Source organism: Lygodium microphyllum, chromosome 2 (assembly GCF_053477565.2).
Source record: "Lygodium microphyllum isolate KBCC chromosome 2, Lygodium_microphyllum_v1.1.10, whole genome shotgun sequence".
NCBI classification, from domain to species: domain Eukaryota; kingdom Viridiplantae; phylum Streptophyta; class Polypodiopsida; order Schizaeales; family Lygodiaceae; genus Lygodium; species Lygodium microphyllum.
In genome coordinates, this window is record NC_141136.1 from 118,907,637 (window position 1) to 118,923,421 (window position 15,785).

The window sequence follows — 15,785 nt, forward strand, 5'->3', positions numbered from 1 at the left end:
GATATAGAAAGGAGCATTAGTCTTAGATATCAGGCTTATAAAAGCCTTAGCAAAGGGCTCAATAGGCATGCTTGTTTTCAAGTGTGCTAGTTGCTGCCAATTTAGAGAGAGAGAGAGAGAGAGAGAGAGAGAGAGAGAGAGAGAGAGAGAGAGAGAGAGAGAAAGTAGAAGGAGGATAAAAGAGGAGGGAGGAGAAGTAGGGGGAAGAACAAGGGATAAGGAGAGGATAGAGGACAAGCACTAGAAGTCGAATGAAGAAGAAGAGATAAGAAGAGTTAGAGAAGAAGAGAAGGGGACAAGAGGAGAAGAAGAGGGTGGACTAGTAAAGGAAGGGAAGAGGAGAGTCATAAAGGAAAGAGAGTCAAGATTATCGACCATCAATGCTATCCCACAGAGAGCACTCCATCCGATAGAAAATCTGTCTACCCTCTCACCTATAGCATTTGTGAACAACACCTTTCATCTCTACAAGTTCTCCGTCTTGATTCAAGGCTCCCAGTCATACCCTTCAAAATTGATGAAGCTCGGAAGGCTAGTGTGTGAGAGTTTCCTATTTGTGATGGCTCGAAGAGACGATACTCTAGAGTAGGGAGCATGCGAGCTGCAAATGGAGCTACAAGTGTGGATAATGTGCCATCTCTTGCAACATGATCCCATGTTCTTTTCGAGCATAACAAAAGTTTGCTAAAACTTTTCATGAAAACTCTATAGTTTTAAAAATAAGCAAGTTAAATTTTGACTAGAAAAGAACGTTGAAATGAAGTAGGAAATATTAATTTAGATTATAAAGTCTAAAAATAAGGATAGCTACATGAAATTACAATACATTGAATAGATTCACAATTTCTTTTTTGAAAAAATTCACCTAGGAGGATAAATGATGTAAAAAAGAAAAAAGAAAAACTCAAGGGTAGCTGCATGTAAGTAAAGAGCATTGAATAAATCAATATTTAATTTAGAAGGATTAATTAAAAATCCATGATAAACTAATAGCAAGGAATATAAATTAAGTGATTGCATCAAAAACATTTTGGGTATCCACGAATCATGTAGACATAGGGAAAAATGAATTAAGATAGTTAGAACTAGTTCATTAAATTGGTTATTAATTTAAGTTAATTAAGTAGAAGGTACCCTTTTTGATAGAGTAAATCACGGTTGTTGTTAGCTAAGTTGATATTATTAAGTTCTATACTTAGCCACTAGAAACCTAGGATAATTAGAAAAAAACTCATAAAGAAAACTGTAGTACTTATCTTAGCCAAAGAAGCAAAACATAAGAATCTAACTGATATTCTTTTGGAAAATTAGAAGCTTAAAATTTCCTAGGGAAAATACTTGTCTTGTAGCTTATGTAGCTTCTAAAAACAAACTCACTTGAGATGACTCCCAAATTGTCAACTTAGCTTTTTCAAGCTAAGACAAGTCTTAACGATGATACCCCTAACACATATAAGTCTAGTAAAATAGCCAAGTCTTGTAATAAGGTCAATCAAGCAACCTTCAACAAAGGTTTAGATCAAGAAAGATTATGAGCAAGTATCACAAAAATAAGCTAGAAAATTTGATAATAACCAGTGAGAAATCCAATTTAAAAGACTATTTAGACTTGAGATTTAGGGGAGCATGTTGTGTTAGAGCATGGCTATGGAGGATGGAAGATAAAAACAATACTCATGAAGACATAAACTTAGAGAGACTGAATATTACACAAGTGAATTAGGTTCCAAGATTAAAGCTTGGACTCAGGTCATGCCAATGACAAGCAAGAAGATTTCTATGTGGATACACTTCATGAAGAGTAGCATGACTCATGTACAATGCTTTATAGTCTTTTGGGTAGGTAGCACTTTCCACAACAATGCTTATGGGATTCAATCCCTTCTCCTAGGTTGCTTGCATTTCCCTTGCCCATTGCTTCATATAAAGATGTTGCACTAGGTGTGACTGCCTAAATTCTCAACACCCCTTCTCAATCACAACCAAAAAGGCACAAAGTGTATAGAGGCTTTAGTGAGCAACCACTTGGAAAGTGTGGGCACACCACAAACATGGTAATCATCCAAAGGCTATCATAAACAAAGCTAATTGTGGGTACCAAAAACATGATGGACATCTAGAGGCTATAACAAGGGCTTTAGAAAGTGTACATAGACTGTAGTGTGAGGTTACATGAGCAGTTTACAAGCTTATGAAAAGAACATTAGGGTAAAGTTATACAAGGCTTTAAAAAGTCTATCATAGTAGTGTGAATAGAGGGACCGGTGAGGCTTGTTCTTCTACTTCTGATGATCTTTTTCTTCTTCTACTTCTTCATGTCCATGGTCTTCTTCTTCCTTCATAGCTGCAAGACAGCCTTTTGATACCTCTTTCTGGCATGACATAACTTTTTAGTATGTCTGGTCCTTTTGTAAAAGTCACAAATTACTGGATCCTTTTTTCCTTTGTACTTGTTATTGACATACAACATTTGTTCATCCTTAGAAGTACTTGGCTCTTCTTTATTTTTTATCTTCTTTTTTTCTTCTAACAAAGAGGCATGAATGTCATCAAGTTTTAGGATTTTACATGTTGATTAAAGTAGTGGAGACATTATCATAATCTGGAGGCAAAATTTTTAAAAAATACCAATGCGTACATATTCATCCATTTTAATGTTGATCCCTACAAGCTAGGTTAAGAGACTTCCCATGTAATTCAGATGTGTTGCAAGAGATTTGTTAGGTTTCATGTCTAGTCTGAAAATTTAAATTAATAAACCGTACTTTGAAGGCTTTGACTATGCACCAAACAAAGTATCCAATCTTTTTCAAGTATCATGGGACGTGTCACATGTATCCACATGGTGGATATAGTTGTCATCTAGCTTAATCTTTATGATGGCTTGAGCCTTGTCATCACTTTTTTGCTAGGCAACTGCAAGAGTTGCATTCCAGGGCTTCTTCTCTTGTCCATTAGTGATGACCCATAGGCCCTTCTTCCTCTGATAAACTTTATGTGTCTTTGCTAGGTATGAAACCCGACTCCTTTGAAGAAATGACATGTCGATGAGTCTTTTGCCATGCTGAAAGGTTAGAGTAGTAGCAAATCAGCACAAAAAATCTCATATTTGAACAGTAGTGAGCTCATTGTGTTAAAGGACACAAGTTCTAAGAGGCACTAGATGAGTGTCAATAGACACTATGCTTAAATCTTCTTGAGTTGACCTTGAGTCTTCCAAATCTTTTAAAATCTCTCGTCCTCATTGATTTGATGTGTAGACTTATTGAAAACTTTAGTGGATCAATGAATCAGAGTGGTAGTAGCTTGGTTCAAGTGGTAGGACTGAGAAAACAAAGGAAAAATGAGCTTTAAATGAAATGGATATGATTGCCCTGTTAGGGTTTTAGATATGGACCTGGTTTTTCACTGATTGCAGCTCATACAGTGGACCATTTGAAAAAATATTTGAGTTGGAGATAGCCTAGGTAGAGGAAGGACGATTGTATGGATAGAAACATGCACATATTAGACGATGACCACAATTTTTCACAATATTGAGATATAGATCACCAATATCAGCAATTGAAGTGCCACAAATAAAACTTAGAAAATGAGGGGAACAAATCTCCAAAAGGAAGCTTCAAGAGATTTGGGTTGTATGAAGAGATATAAGAGTTCCAAGCAGAATAGGGCTTGCAAGCTATAGTAGATATGAAGGAAGAAAGAATGAGGATGGAGGTGAGAAATGAGCTCATTAGCTAGAGTTGAGCTGAGCAAAGGTGGAGAGAGGTTAGAAGAGAGATTTATTAATTTGAGCCATACCCACCATGGCTCTGATACCATGTTGAAAAGCATGGATCTAGAGCATGGCTATGGAGGTTGGAATATAAATATACATGAAGAAATAGACTTAGAGAGAGTGACTGTTACACAAGTGAATTAGGTTTCAAGATTGAAGCTTGGACTCATAAACGTAATCTTGTGGAGCCTTCTTTTTGTACTATTTAAGAAAGGTTTAAGGAAAAATTATACATAAGACATTTGCTCTTTGAAGGAGATGCATGAGCAAAGGAAAAAAGACAAAGAAGAAAGATTCAACTTATTGGAATCCAAGATGACTACCCAAGATATTGGATCAAAACCTAGACAATTTAGCCCTAATTTCTATCTAAGGAGGTTTCCCTCTCAAAGTTACAAAGGAAAATAGTTTGGTGGTGGTCACAAATCAACAATGAAGTGTTATAGAGGTGGAGAAAATGGACATATCTCACCAAATTGTCCAAACCCTAGAAGGTCCAATGGATTGCAAGCCCTTAGGTACTCAATGGAAAGGAGAAGGCCACACTGCAAAAGACTATCCTAGTTTAGTCCTGTGAAAGCCCGACACCACTAATAATCAACAAAAGACCCAAGAACCTCCCTCCAACTTGGTGGAATTTGAAGTTGATGCAATAACGTGTGTCAAGAAAAGACAACCCATAGTTCCAAAAGAGAATGTTTCCATTGCCAAAATGGTGAAGTTCAATCTTTCAAAAGAGAAGTATAATAGTACACAACAAAATAGTATAGCACAGAGTAGTCCAATGCCACAAAAGGATATAGAGACAGTTATAGAAGGAGGACCAGATGTCCAAGAGATTGAGAATGCAAAGAGACTGTTATAGAAGGATGACTAGACACCATCACGAACTCCTCTATTCGTAATTATGATAGTCAAAATTTAGCATGTTTAGAGGGTAAACTGACGGCTCCATCCCACCTTCTTCATTAAACTTAACAGGGATACTTGTCAACACTCGTAAGCAGTGATGGTAGAAGAATTTGATCTCCCACACAAAGGTTCCGTCTTCTTGCTCAATCACTTTGTATCCTTTGCTCCACTAGATAAGTTTTCCCTGATGGTATCTCTGCTCCAAATATGGGTGCTCCAAATAAGGAATTAACCGCCCCATCAACCAGCTTTAAGCTATTTTCCGGGTCTCAAATCAGCCCCAGCATGGACCTACAATGCATTTCTCCATGTTAGTATACTCATAAATAATAAGGTTTAATATTATTAAGATTAACCTTATTTTTAAATTCTACTCCCTGCAAATCAGCTAGTAGAGCCGTAGACCTATTTTTCCCTATCCTGACAATCTTGTAGGGGTCATCCCATCTAGGTTTCAGCTTCCCTGGAAACAGCTCCCTACACACATCGTAGTACAGAACTAATTGCCCTTTTGTAAAGGTATACTTCTTTACTTTAAGGTCGTGTAACTGCTTCATCCGACATGTAGCTACCTCCTGGTGTAATAAGCTCTGCAATTTAATTTCATCCAGGTGGGCTATGGTCGTGAAACGTTCAAAGAGTGCATCCTCATCTCCCAAAGAGTGGTTAATTGTAAACCGTATGGTTGGCAACTCAATTTCGAGGGGTAACACACACTCTTCCCCATAAACTAATTTAAATGGAGTATGGCCGGTAGCTCGCTTGAATGTTGTATTGTACCCCCATACTGCAACATACAACTTCCTATCCCAGTCTCGTTTCTTCTCAGAGACTGTTTTAGACAAGATACCCACAAGCTGCTTATTAGTACTTTCGACTTGTCTGTTGGCTTGCGGATTATAGGGGGTCGTTTTGTTGTGCTTGATTTGCCAAGCTTCAGTCAGGCTTTTAATCACCTTACTCAAAATGTGGATTCCACGGTCCGACACTAGTTCCTTCAGTGGACCGAAACGGTAGATAATCTATTCTAAAAGAAAACTTGCAGTCTCTTTTGCATTGTCCTGCCTCATTGCCCTCGCTTCTGAACATTTTGTAAAATAATCAGTTACTACTATAATGTACCTCTTCTGAGTAGTAGATGACGGGGTGATAGGATCCACAAAGTCAATGCCCCACTTCTCAAATGGAAGGATAGCCCTGATAGGTGTGAGTGGGCGTTTCCTATTCTCTCTGCTATCATGTCTTTGACAGGTATCACATCTCTTAACGTACTCAAAGGAATCTTGGAAGATGGATGGCCACCAATATCCAACTCTTAAAGCTTTCTGTGCCATCAACCGTCCGGCGAAGTGCCCTCCACACGCAGAGTCATGGCACTCTTCCAGGATGAAGGGAACCTCGTCAGGCATCACACATCAGCAATAGATATCATCAACACCCTACCGATATAGTGTTCCTACGATCAAGGAAAACTTCAAAGCATGTTGTCTGATTTTCCTCTTTTTAGATTTTGATAAACCAGCTCTAGTCTCTCCTATTGATAGATAATGCGTGATAGCAGCATACCAAGATAGGATAGAAGCTGTATCAATTTTAAACATTTCTTCAATATCACTTCCTTCATCCAAAGTCTCTTTCTTCGGCTCCCCAAAATCCACAAGGCATTCCACAATACCCAACAACCTCGGTGGCTTACTCTTAAACTCATAATTGAACTCCTGCAAAGTGATTAACCACTTTTCCAAACGATCAGGCGGTTGTAGCTTATTCATAAGCAATTTAAGCCCTTCCGCCTTCGTATAGAAAACTACCTTCTCATAGAGGATGTAGTGCCTAAATTTTTTAGTCGCAAAGACCATCGCAAGGCACAACTTCTCCATGTAGGTGTAGTTGATTTCTTATATGCCCAATTTTTGACTAGCAAAAGCTATCGGATGATACCACTTTTCCTCCCAGATTTGGGCTAAACAACAGCTAATACTCCGATAGTACCCTATCGATGACAGAAAGCTATGCACCTCTTTCGGCGTGCATGGTGGACTCATAGCTACTATAACCTTGATCTTTTCAGGGTCAGTTGTGATCCCTACTGAACTGACCACATGGCCTAGCAATAGCCCATAAGGCACTCCAAAAACACACTTCCGTGGGTTAAGAGCAATACAAAATTGTCTGCAATGCTCAAAGCACTTTCTTAAGATAATCAACATCCTTTCCCTTATAGTGGCTGCCCCCAGGTCATCGATAAATACTTTCAACTCATCTGGGGAGATGTCGCCAAAGGTCCTGTCTGCTGTTCGTTGCCATGATCGAGGTGCATTGCACAAACCAAAGGCTATCACATGGTATGCAAAAGTACCAAAGACAGTGATGAAAGTCATTTTCAACTTGTCCTCTTTTGCAATTTCCATCTGGTTATAACCCGCAAAGCAATCCATGAACGAATATATTTTCCTACCTCCTAATTGATCCAAAATCTGGTCAATAAATGGCAATGGGTAGTAATCCTTAACCGTCTGCTTATTCAGCTCTCTAAAATCTACACATAGTCGGATCTGGTTACTTTTCTTCTTCCTGATGACAACTGGTGAACACCATTCCGTGTGCTGTATAGGGAAGATTAAACTAGCTTTCCGTAACTTCTGTAACTCCTTAAACAGCCCGTCCCTCAATTCAAAAGGCATACGCCTTACTTTCTAATGCACAGGATGACTGTCTTCTTTTACAGGAATAGTATGAACAGCCAGGCTGGGAGGAATGCCTCTCAGCTCTTCATAACTCCAAGCAAAGATGTCGCGGAATTCTTGAATCAAGGACACATTGTCCTCCCTTTTTGCTGAACTGAGCATGGAACCTAATTTAATTGGCCGCGAAACATTCAGGGTACCAAGGTCCAACTCAATCACATCCACGTCTCTTATCCTATCTTGCGGCTCTATCGGCTCATTTAGAGTTATCTGATAAATATCCTCTGTAATGGATCCTTCCTTAGATTCATCACTGGATGATGTCTCACTGCCAGATGGATCATCTACTGTCTCTAATTTAGTAGAGGATAAAGGAGAGCTCTCACTCTGAGGAGACTCAAGGTAAGCATCGACTATTACTCGATTAGCACCTCTACCTAGAACCACTTGACCAGTGGGTATATCAACTTGACAGTCTGTTCGTAAGATCCAAGGCCTACCTAGCAAGACTCAATAGCTAGGATGTCCTACAAATCTTATCACCCTAAAGTCCAAGAAGCATTCTACACTTGCAATTGTAACATGGACTTTAGTGACGCAACCTTCTAGTTTCCTTAGACCATCATCAGCCATTCTAAGAAGGGTGGAGCTATCTTTTTGGATGCCTAGACCCAACCTCTCTATCAACTCTGAACTCATGATATTGACGGAGGACCCAGTGTCTACGATAGCATGCTCTACTTATATTCCATCCACGTATGTTGGAACCCTAGGGCAATTCTTTTCAGCATGGTCAAACCAATCTTCCCCTACTCGTGCTATGCCCAAAGGTTCTACAATATACCCAATACGCAGGATCTTCTTGAACTCCTTGCATACTCCTGGAGATAATGTAATCAACTGTAAGAGGTTTACATCTGGCTTGACTTCGCAAAGAGAACTTGCTAAATCAAAATCATGATAGGTAGTCAAAGCTCTCTTTTCTCGCCAAATCATTCTCTCTTTTGGTCTCGGGACTGGCTTTGGTGCTTCTTTTTTAGCTCTTTCCTTCTTTCTTGGCACTTCCTCATCCTTCTTAGGATCGACTTTTTTGTCAACAGGCCTTAGAGGTCCACCTTCCACGCCAGGATTCAAGAATTGCGTCCCCTTATCCCATTGCTTAGGGTTTTCCTCAACCGGTTTTGCATTATCTTTGTCAACCTCTTTAGCCTTTTGGCCTCTTGTCACGGCTCGTAGGTTAGAGGTTTCAGCGCCATTGACGCGTACAACCTCAATAAGGCTAATTCCATTGCCTTGTGGCAACTCTTCGATAGTGGTATTTCCCCTTTGCAATATTTTTCTTGGTCCATCATTTTGCTGGAGGTTATTACCTTGCGCTCTATGATTAACTAGACCTGGCTATTTACTCCCTTATTGGAGGAAACTAATCTTACTCCAACAGGTAGCAGCTAAGTGGCCCGACTTCCCACAAATATCACATTTAACATTTGGACAGTTTCTAGGGAAATGTTGTCCGCCAAACCACTTACAGCTGAATCTTGAGGGTCCACCCTCTTCAGGGCATCGACTCCCTATCATATTCTGCTGCTTCGTCAGGAAATTGACATCAACAGCTATTTTTCGATATTGTTCAGAAATCATATCAGTGTAGTGCTTTATCATATCCTTAACTTCGCCAAGGACATTAGAGGCACTCGACTCATAGCCTTGATCGTCTATCCGTCGTTCCATTGGCCTAACAATTCGATTGGGCATTGGTTGTTGACTCACAGAAACAACATTAGGGTTCGAAGCTTGGCCCCCAACATTTGGTGGAGCCAATTGACTAGCCATAGGCATAGTCACACTGGGAGGAGCTGGCAGCAAAGGTACATTTTGAACCATGCTTCCTCTCCCATTAGGGCTATTCATAGGCATCCCTTGACTTCCATTCATCAATGGTAAATGGCCTCCAGGTACTAGACCCGCATTAAGATTTATTCGAGAGGAGTAGGCAGTTTGTAATCGTGACTCTATTCCTTCTGCCCGCGTGATGGCGGTGTCTATATCAGCCAAAGCCACACTACTCAATTGTACCTAAATATTGAAATCCAATCCATACAAGAAGTATTGCAATTGGGCAGCTTTCTGGCGGAATGGGAATGTAAGTTTGTAACTTACGAAATACTTCCTTCAGCTTCTTAGCATAGGCTTTCACATTCTCATGGGGGTCTTGGCGTGTTAAATTCAAAACACACAACCAGTATTGACCACCTCTTTCAGGGGCATATTCTCCTCGGGAAGCTGCATAAAATTGGTTGATTGTGGTTATGGTTCCAGTTTCTATGCTATGATACCATACTGTAGCCCTTCCTTTTAATGTCATCATAAGATGCCCCTCATCTTGAATGTGGTAATTAAACATTAATCTTTGGAATTCACAAATGTGAAGCTCCGCATCTTCTTCGGCTAACCCATTAAAAATGGGCAAAGGAACCCCTAAAGTTGGCAGATCCGGCGTCCCTACAGGAATTGCAATGGGATGTGCCATGACGACAATCGGATTGACAATAGGAGTTTGGACTGATAGGATCACACCCCCACTTGAAGTGGGTTGACTTGGTGGAAGAGAGGAAGAACTTGCGCTTCCTCCTACACCTAAAGGACTATGTGCAGCAGTTGGGTTACTAAGACCACTGCCTCTTATGCGTATCGTGATACTCCTTTGAGGAGAATATCGACTTATAATCTCCAACCGCCGTCTAGCCCTCTCAGCATGTTCTGCTTTTTGTATTTCCGCTTGACGGTCCTTATCAGAGGACATAAACCAACTTTTGGGTCCCTAAAAACCCTAGATTCGAGAACCACCACTTGTTGGCAGCTCCCGGAAGGTGCACCACTAATGGGACCTCAAATGGGCCGGCACTGGCTATGGCACTAGCCGGACCTCATGCTCATAACAGACGAACACACCCTCACGGCCTCGCGGGCCAAGAGCGTCAATCTGCTGCTAAAGGACAAACTGTCCTAAGGCCTAATCTATGCGTTTATAGTTTTATAGTCCAACGTTCCCCTTTCTATAAACTCCATAGAGGGAGAACCCTTACAGATTGGCAATAAATACTATGATAATCCCATATATGGGAGGCAACCTCTCGGTGGAATCACTGCGGCCCCACTGTAGCTCTCCTACACCGCAGGGATTAGCCCCTTGATACACTGCTCAACATATAAAACAAACGAACAAACTCCACTCTTTCATTTTGCAAGTATTCCAGGAGATACCATGTGTCCTTACCAAATAATCCCCCAAGAAACGAACGTATATCCTATGGCTTAGGATGCCTTTTCACACTCAAGCGTGGGCCATCATAATCGAAAACAGGTGCTATGCATCGAGTTTTTTCCTGACACCATGGTTGACATGCACATGCAAAGTGAATGATCCTAAAGTGCTCAAACATAATTTTAAATCAAAAACATATGGTGCACCACCAGGCTTCCCAATGCTCATTCACTAACTCGTTGCGACAATGTAAGGATAGCACCGAGACAACACCCGTGCTACTATCCTCTTAATTAAAATACAACAAACTCTATGTCATGATATGCATCAAAAAATCAGCAACAATCAGCATGCAAATCACACCATTCAAACACCTCAACCCCCTACGTTTAGGTATTGCTTTCATTGCATAGGTGTAGAGGTTCATTTTGCCATGTTTTGATGTATAAAAAGCGATAAATCACAAAATTTGACAAGGAGATAGGGCAAACTGAGGCTAAACCTCATGCTTTGCCACTATTATACATCCACAAACAATCATTATATTTTTCCTTATTTTTGTAAGATGTATTTCTATTTTTCCCTTTATTTTCTTCATTTTTTATTTATTTGGCAATAAAATGTGCTATTTTTTGGTTTTTCTAGTTCCAATCACTTCAGCATACTAACATTCAATTTATCTTCCATTTTCTCCCCATGGGAACACCTTTTACCACCGGAAACAGAAAAACTACCAATTTACTGCTTAAAAACCGCATTTCGGGTTTAGGGAATTAAATAGAGCACGTAAATCATTGCAAAATCAATTTTTTTTTATAAACAGCAATTAATCATGATGCAACCAGCACACAAACAAATTTTCATCCAATAAGAGCATCATTATCATCATAAGCTATCAAAAATCCTTCATTTTCTTTCATAAAAATGGTCATACCGTGTTTTTACGTAACTTGAGGCGCCCTGAATGATTGCATAACCAGCAGACATAGCCTCTATTGCTCTCAATCCAATGCTGCACATCAATCTTCAGCATCTCCATCAATCTCCATCACCATTTCCTTCATTCTCCTTCCCAATTCCTCCTTCAAGATGGTGCACATGAACATCCCATAGAGGGGAGAGAGAGGGAGGAGAGAGAAAGACTAGATTCTGATCTCTTCATCCAGACAACCATATCTCGCGCGAAGACCGGCGATAGAGTCAGGCAAGAAGGAGAAGTTGATGCCCAATCTCTGTTGCATGGGTTGCTTTTTAGCCCCGAATCAAGTTTGTTGGGGGGGGGGGGAGATGGCGCAATTTTCGGTGCCATCTCTGCATGCTGCCACCATCTCTCTCCATGAAAAATTTTGAGGGGGGGTTAAAAGTCCCAAAGGGGAACCCCCCTTTGGTCTTAAATTTGTCCACCCTTTCAAATCTTTGCCAATTTTTGGCCTCTTCCTCATCCGGACTCCATTTCAGCCTCTAAAAAATCCTGCGCGTTCGTCTCATCATCCCGCACGATAGTCGGAAAATTTATCAAAAATCCACAAGTGTCACTTGGGTGCCTTTTAAAAGCCGTCTTTCACTTGGTACTTAAAATCGTCCTAGCTGCAGCCGCGCCGCCTTCGATGTTAAATATTTTTTCCCTAAATTCTGGATTTTTTGGCAAATTTTAGGCACATCCCGGGCTCAAAACTCCGCTCTCACTTCCTCAACCCCAAAAAATGAATCTTTGGAGTCTCTTTAAGAGTTCTTCTGGGCCACATTGTCTTTGCACAAGGGATAGAAACATACCTTATGAAGATTGAGAAAATTGCAACTCTAATTGTGCCAATCAACCTCAAATAGTTGAGATATTTCTTGGAGACATGTGGCCTATTACAGGCAGTTTATTGCACATTTTGCAACAAAGGCAACCCCTTATATAAGCGCTTGAGGGAAGATGTAGAGCTTACATGGACTGTTGATTATGAAGAAGCCTTCAATACCCTAAAACAACGTCTCATTGAAGCCCCCACCCTACAACATCCTAATTGGACAAAGAAATTCCATGTGCATTGATGCATCTATAGAAGGGTTAGGTGCAGATTTATGCCAAAAAGGCTCCTCAAAGCTATATCAGTCCATCCATTATGCAACCTATAAGTTTGAGCTAAGGTCACTAATCAAGAAAGGAGCTACATATTGAGAGACTTAGAATGGCTCGCAATGGTGTTTACCTTGGAGAAGTTCTGACACTACCACTGTTGATGCACTTCAAGTTTTATGTGGATCATGAGGCATTGTCTTTCCTTATGAATAAGGTAGATGTTAAAGGAAAAATGATGAGATGGCTCCTTTTAGTCTAGGAGTTTCATTTTGAAGTGGTTACCAAGCCAAATCACTCCCATGTTTTGGCGGATCATCTATCGTAGATCCCTCAAGATGAAAAAGTGGTGTAGGATGATTTGGACCTTCATAACGCATCTGTGTTTCTAGTCAAAATAGTAAATCCATGGTATGCAGACATTGCCAACCTCTTGACCACACAACAATATCCCCTCGACGTCTCTAGTAGAGAGAAGAAAAAGCTATTGTTGGAATCATCCCTCTATACTTTGCTAGGTGGTGCTTTGTACAAGAGAAGCAAAGATGAAGTTTTTCACAGATGTGTTGTGGGAGATGAGATCGTGACAATGCTAAAAGCATGTCATGACAAGCCGTATGGTAGAAACTTTGCAAGAGAAGTGATAGCCAAAAAGGCACTGCTCACAGGTTATTGGTGGCCTACACTGCATAAAGATGCCTATGGCTACTGCAAACATTGTGATGCTTGTCATCAAGCCTACCATATCCATTGCTATGCCACTATAGCCGTCCTTTCCCTAAAGTCATTTGAGAAGTGGATCATCAACCTTGTTGATCTAATCAACCCTCCAACCATATAAGAAAGCAAAACATATACATTTTGGTGTGTACCAATTATATGACGAAGTGGTATGAAGCCAAAGCTCTCAACAAACAAGATGATGGTAACAATGTGGCCGTATTATTGTATGATAATATTATCACTTACTTTGGTAGTCCCTTAGAGCTGGTTAGTGATAGAGATACTCACTTTCTAAATAAGATTATGGAAGAGTTGACAAAGCTTTATAAGATATGCCATTGCAATTCCACACCCTACTATCCAAGGCCTAATGGGCAAGCCAAAGTTACCAATTGCATCCTTTGGTCGATCTTGAAAGGGATGATTGTTGCACATCGCCATGATTGGCACGATTGACTTAAGAGGCCCTCTTGGCATATAGAACCTCTTATAAGGCTTCTATAGGAGAGACACCTTTCCAGGTGGTGAATGGCACAGAAGTTGTCTTCCTTACCGAGTTAGAACTCTCCTCTTTATGAGTGGCTATCACGAGTGCTTGGGGGATAATGAGTCACTATAGTTCTGCCTCCTCCACTTGGAATGTTTGGACGAAATACGCCAGATGGCCTTTCAGTGTATGAAAACTACACATGCCTGGTGGAAGGCTTACCATGACAGCTTCATTAAGCACAAAGAATTCAATGTGACCTAGTCCTTTCCTATGATTCATGCTTTGGCAAGTTTCCAGGAAAGCTCCAACAGTGTTAGATGGGCCCCTACAAGGTATTAGCTGTTAATCCTAATGGCTCTATCCAAGTGCAAGCCATCAATGCCTCGGATGATCCCTTCTTGATTAATGATTACAACTCAAAGAAGTATTACTCTCCCTCCAGATCTTGACAATTATAGTCAACAGTCCCTCTCCCTTTGAGGTGTTGCTCCTTACCACTTCTCATGTTACTATTGATATGCATCATTCTTAGCTTGACAGGGTGACACCATTCTGTTAACCCCTCATCTCCACCTCTTACCTTTGTTTGACTACCCTCCTATTTGATCCAAGTGAAGTGGTGAGGTTAGTTCTTACCTATGGTGCTTTGTCATATTTACTTGCAAAAAAGAAGAAAAAAAGAGAAAATTTAAGAAAAATAGGTTATGAGAGACAAGGACTTCGGTCCTTGTCATGTTGACCTACTCTTTGAGAAAATTTGGAAACACCCTCAGGAGTAGGGTAAAGAAAACAAAGAAAGAAAGAAAAAGAGAAAGGAAAAAAATAAAATAAAATAAAATAATTAAAAATAATTATTATGAGAGAAAATGAAGAAATTCCCTGTCATGATAACATGCCTTGTTTTAAGTAAAGGTGGAAAATATCATTGGATAGGAAGCTGGCTATGGAAAAGTGGCAACACCCTACATTCTAGAACAACTGACTCCTCAGTGCAAATTCCCAATATTGCAATTCTGAAGTAGCCTTCCTAAGTGCATTGTGTTGTGCTCTTCTATCAATGCATCTAATCCCTATATAGCAGATGACCTCTTCTACATGCAATTTATGTTCTTGATATGTTTCCTACCTTCCTGGGTGGTATGCCTTTTTATCGATCACCATTATTGGATATCATCAACAAGATGAAGCCGCTCTTCATCGACAACCCCTTGAGTGAGGTGAGCTTGCATCCTAACTTGATGGAGATGTGAGTATGGGCTACCTTCTACATCTCTCAATTGAGTGGAGATAGAGGGTGGGGTGAGTGACCAGTCCTTGCCCTTTAAATCCAAATGAGAGGTGAGATATGTGAATACACAGCATTATAAGGCTCCCTGGCCTTCCTTTTTGCACCGTATGTTGGCATAGCGGATGGGATACATTGATGCACCATCAATTGTGCATAAGAGACATACAATCTTTAGACAAGTGGTAATGAGGCTTACATCCATGGGTGTCAAGAATCAGGTTGCCCTCTTGTATTTATCAATAGAATGCGAGACAAAGGGAGGATTGAGCATGAATGCTTTTCCCTTTAATCAACTCTGAGAGGTGAGGTTTGAGGGACATTACGACACTCATGCGAGGTATATTTTTGTTTTTCTATGCACACACAGGACGGGCCCCTACCATCACCACTGAACACATCACTCTATTTTGTGCACTGCACTGCAAGGCTCCCTAGCTTGCCTTTTTACACCTATGCCAAGTGGAGGTTGGAATGCACTGATGCACCATCAATTGTGCATGCTAGAATACTTCCTCTATGTCATTACCCTTGTTGATTTCTCAGTCGGGTGTGCGATATGGGTTCTTCTTCCTTT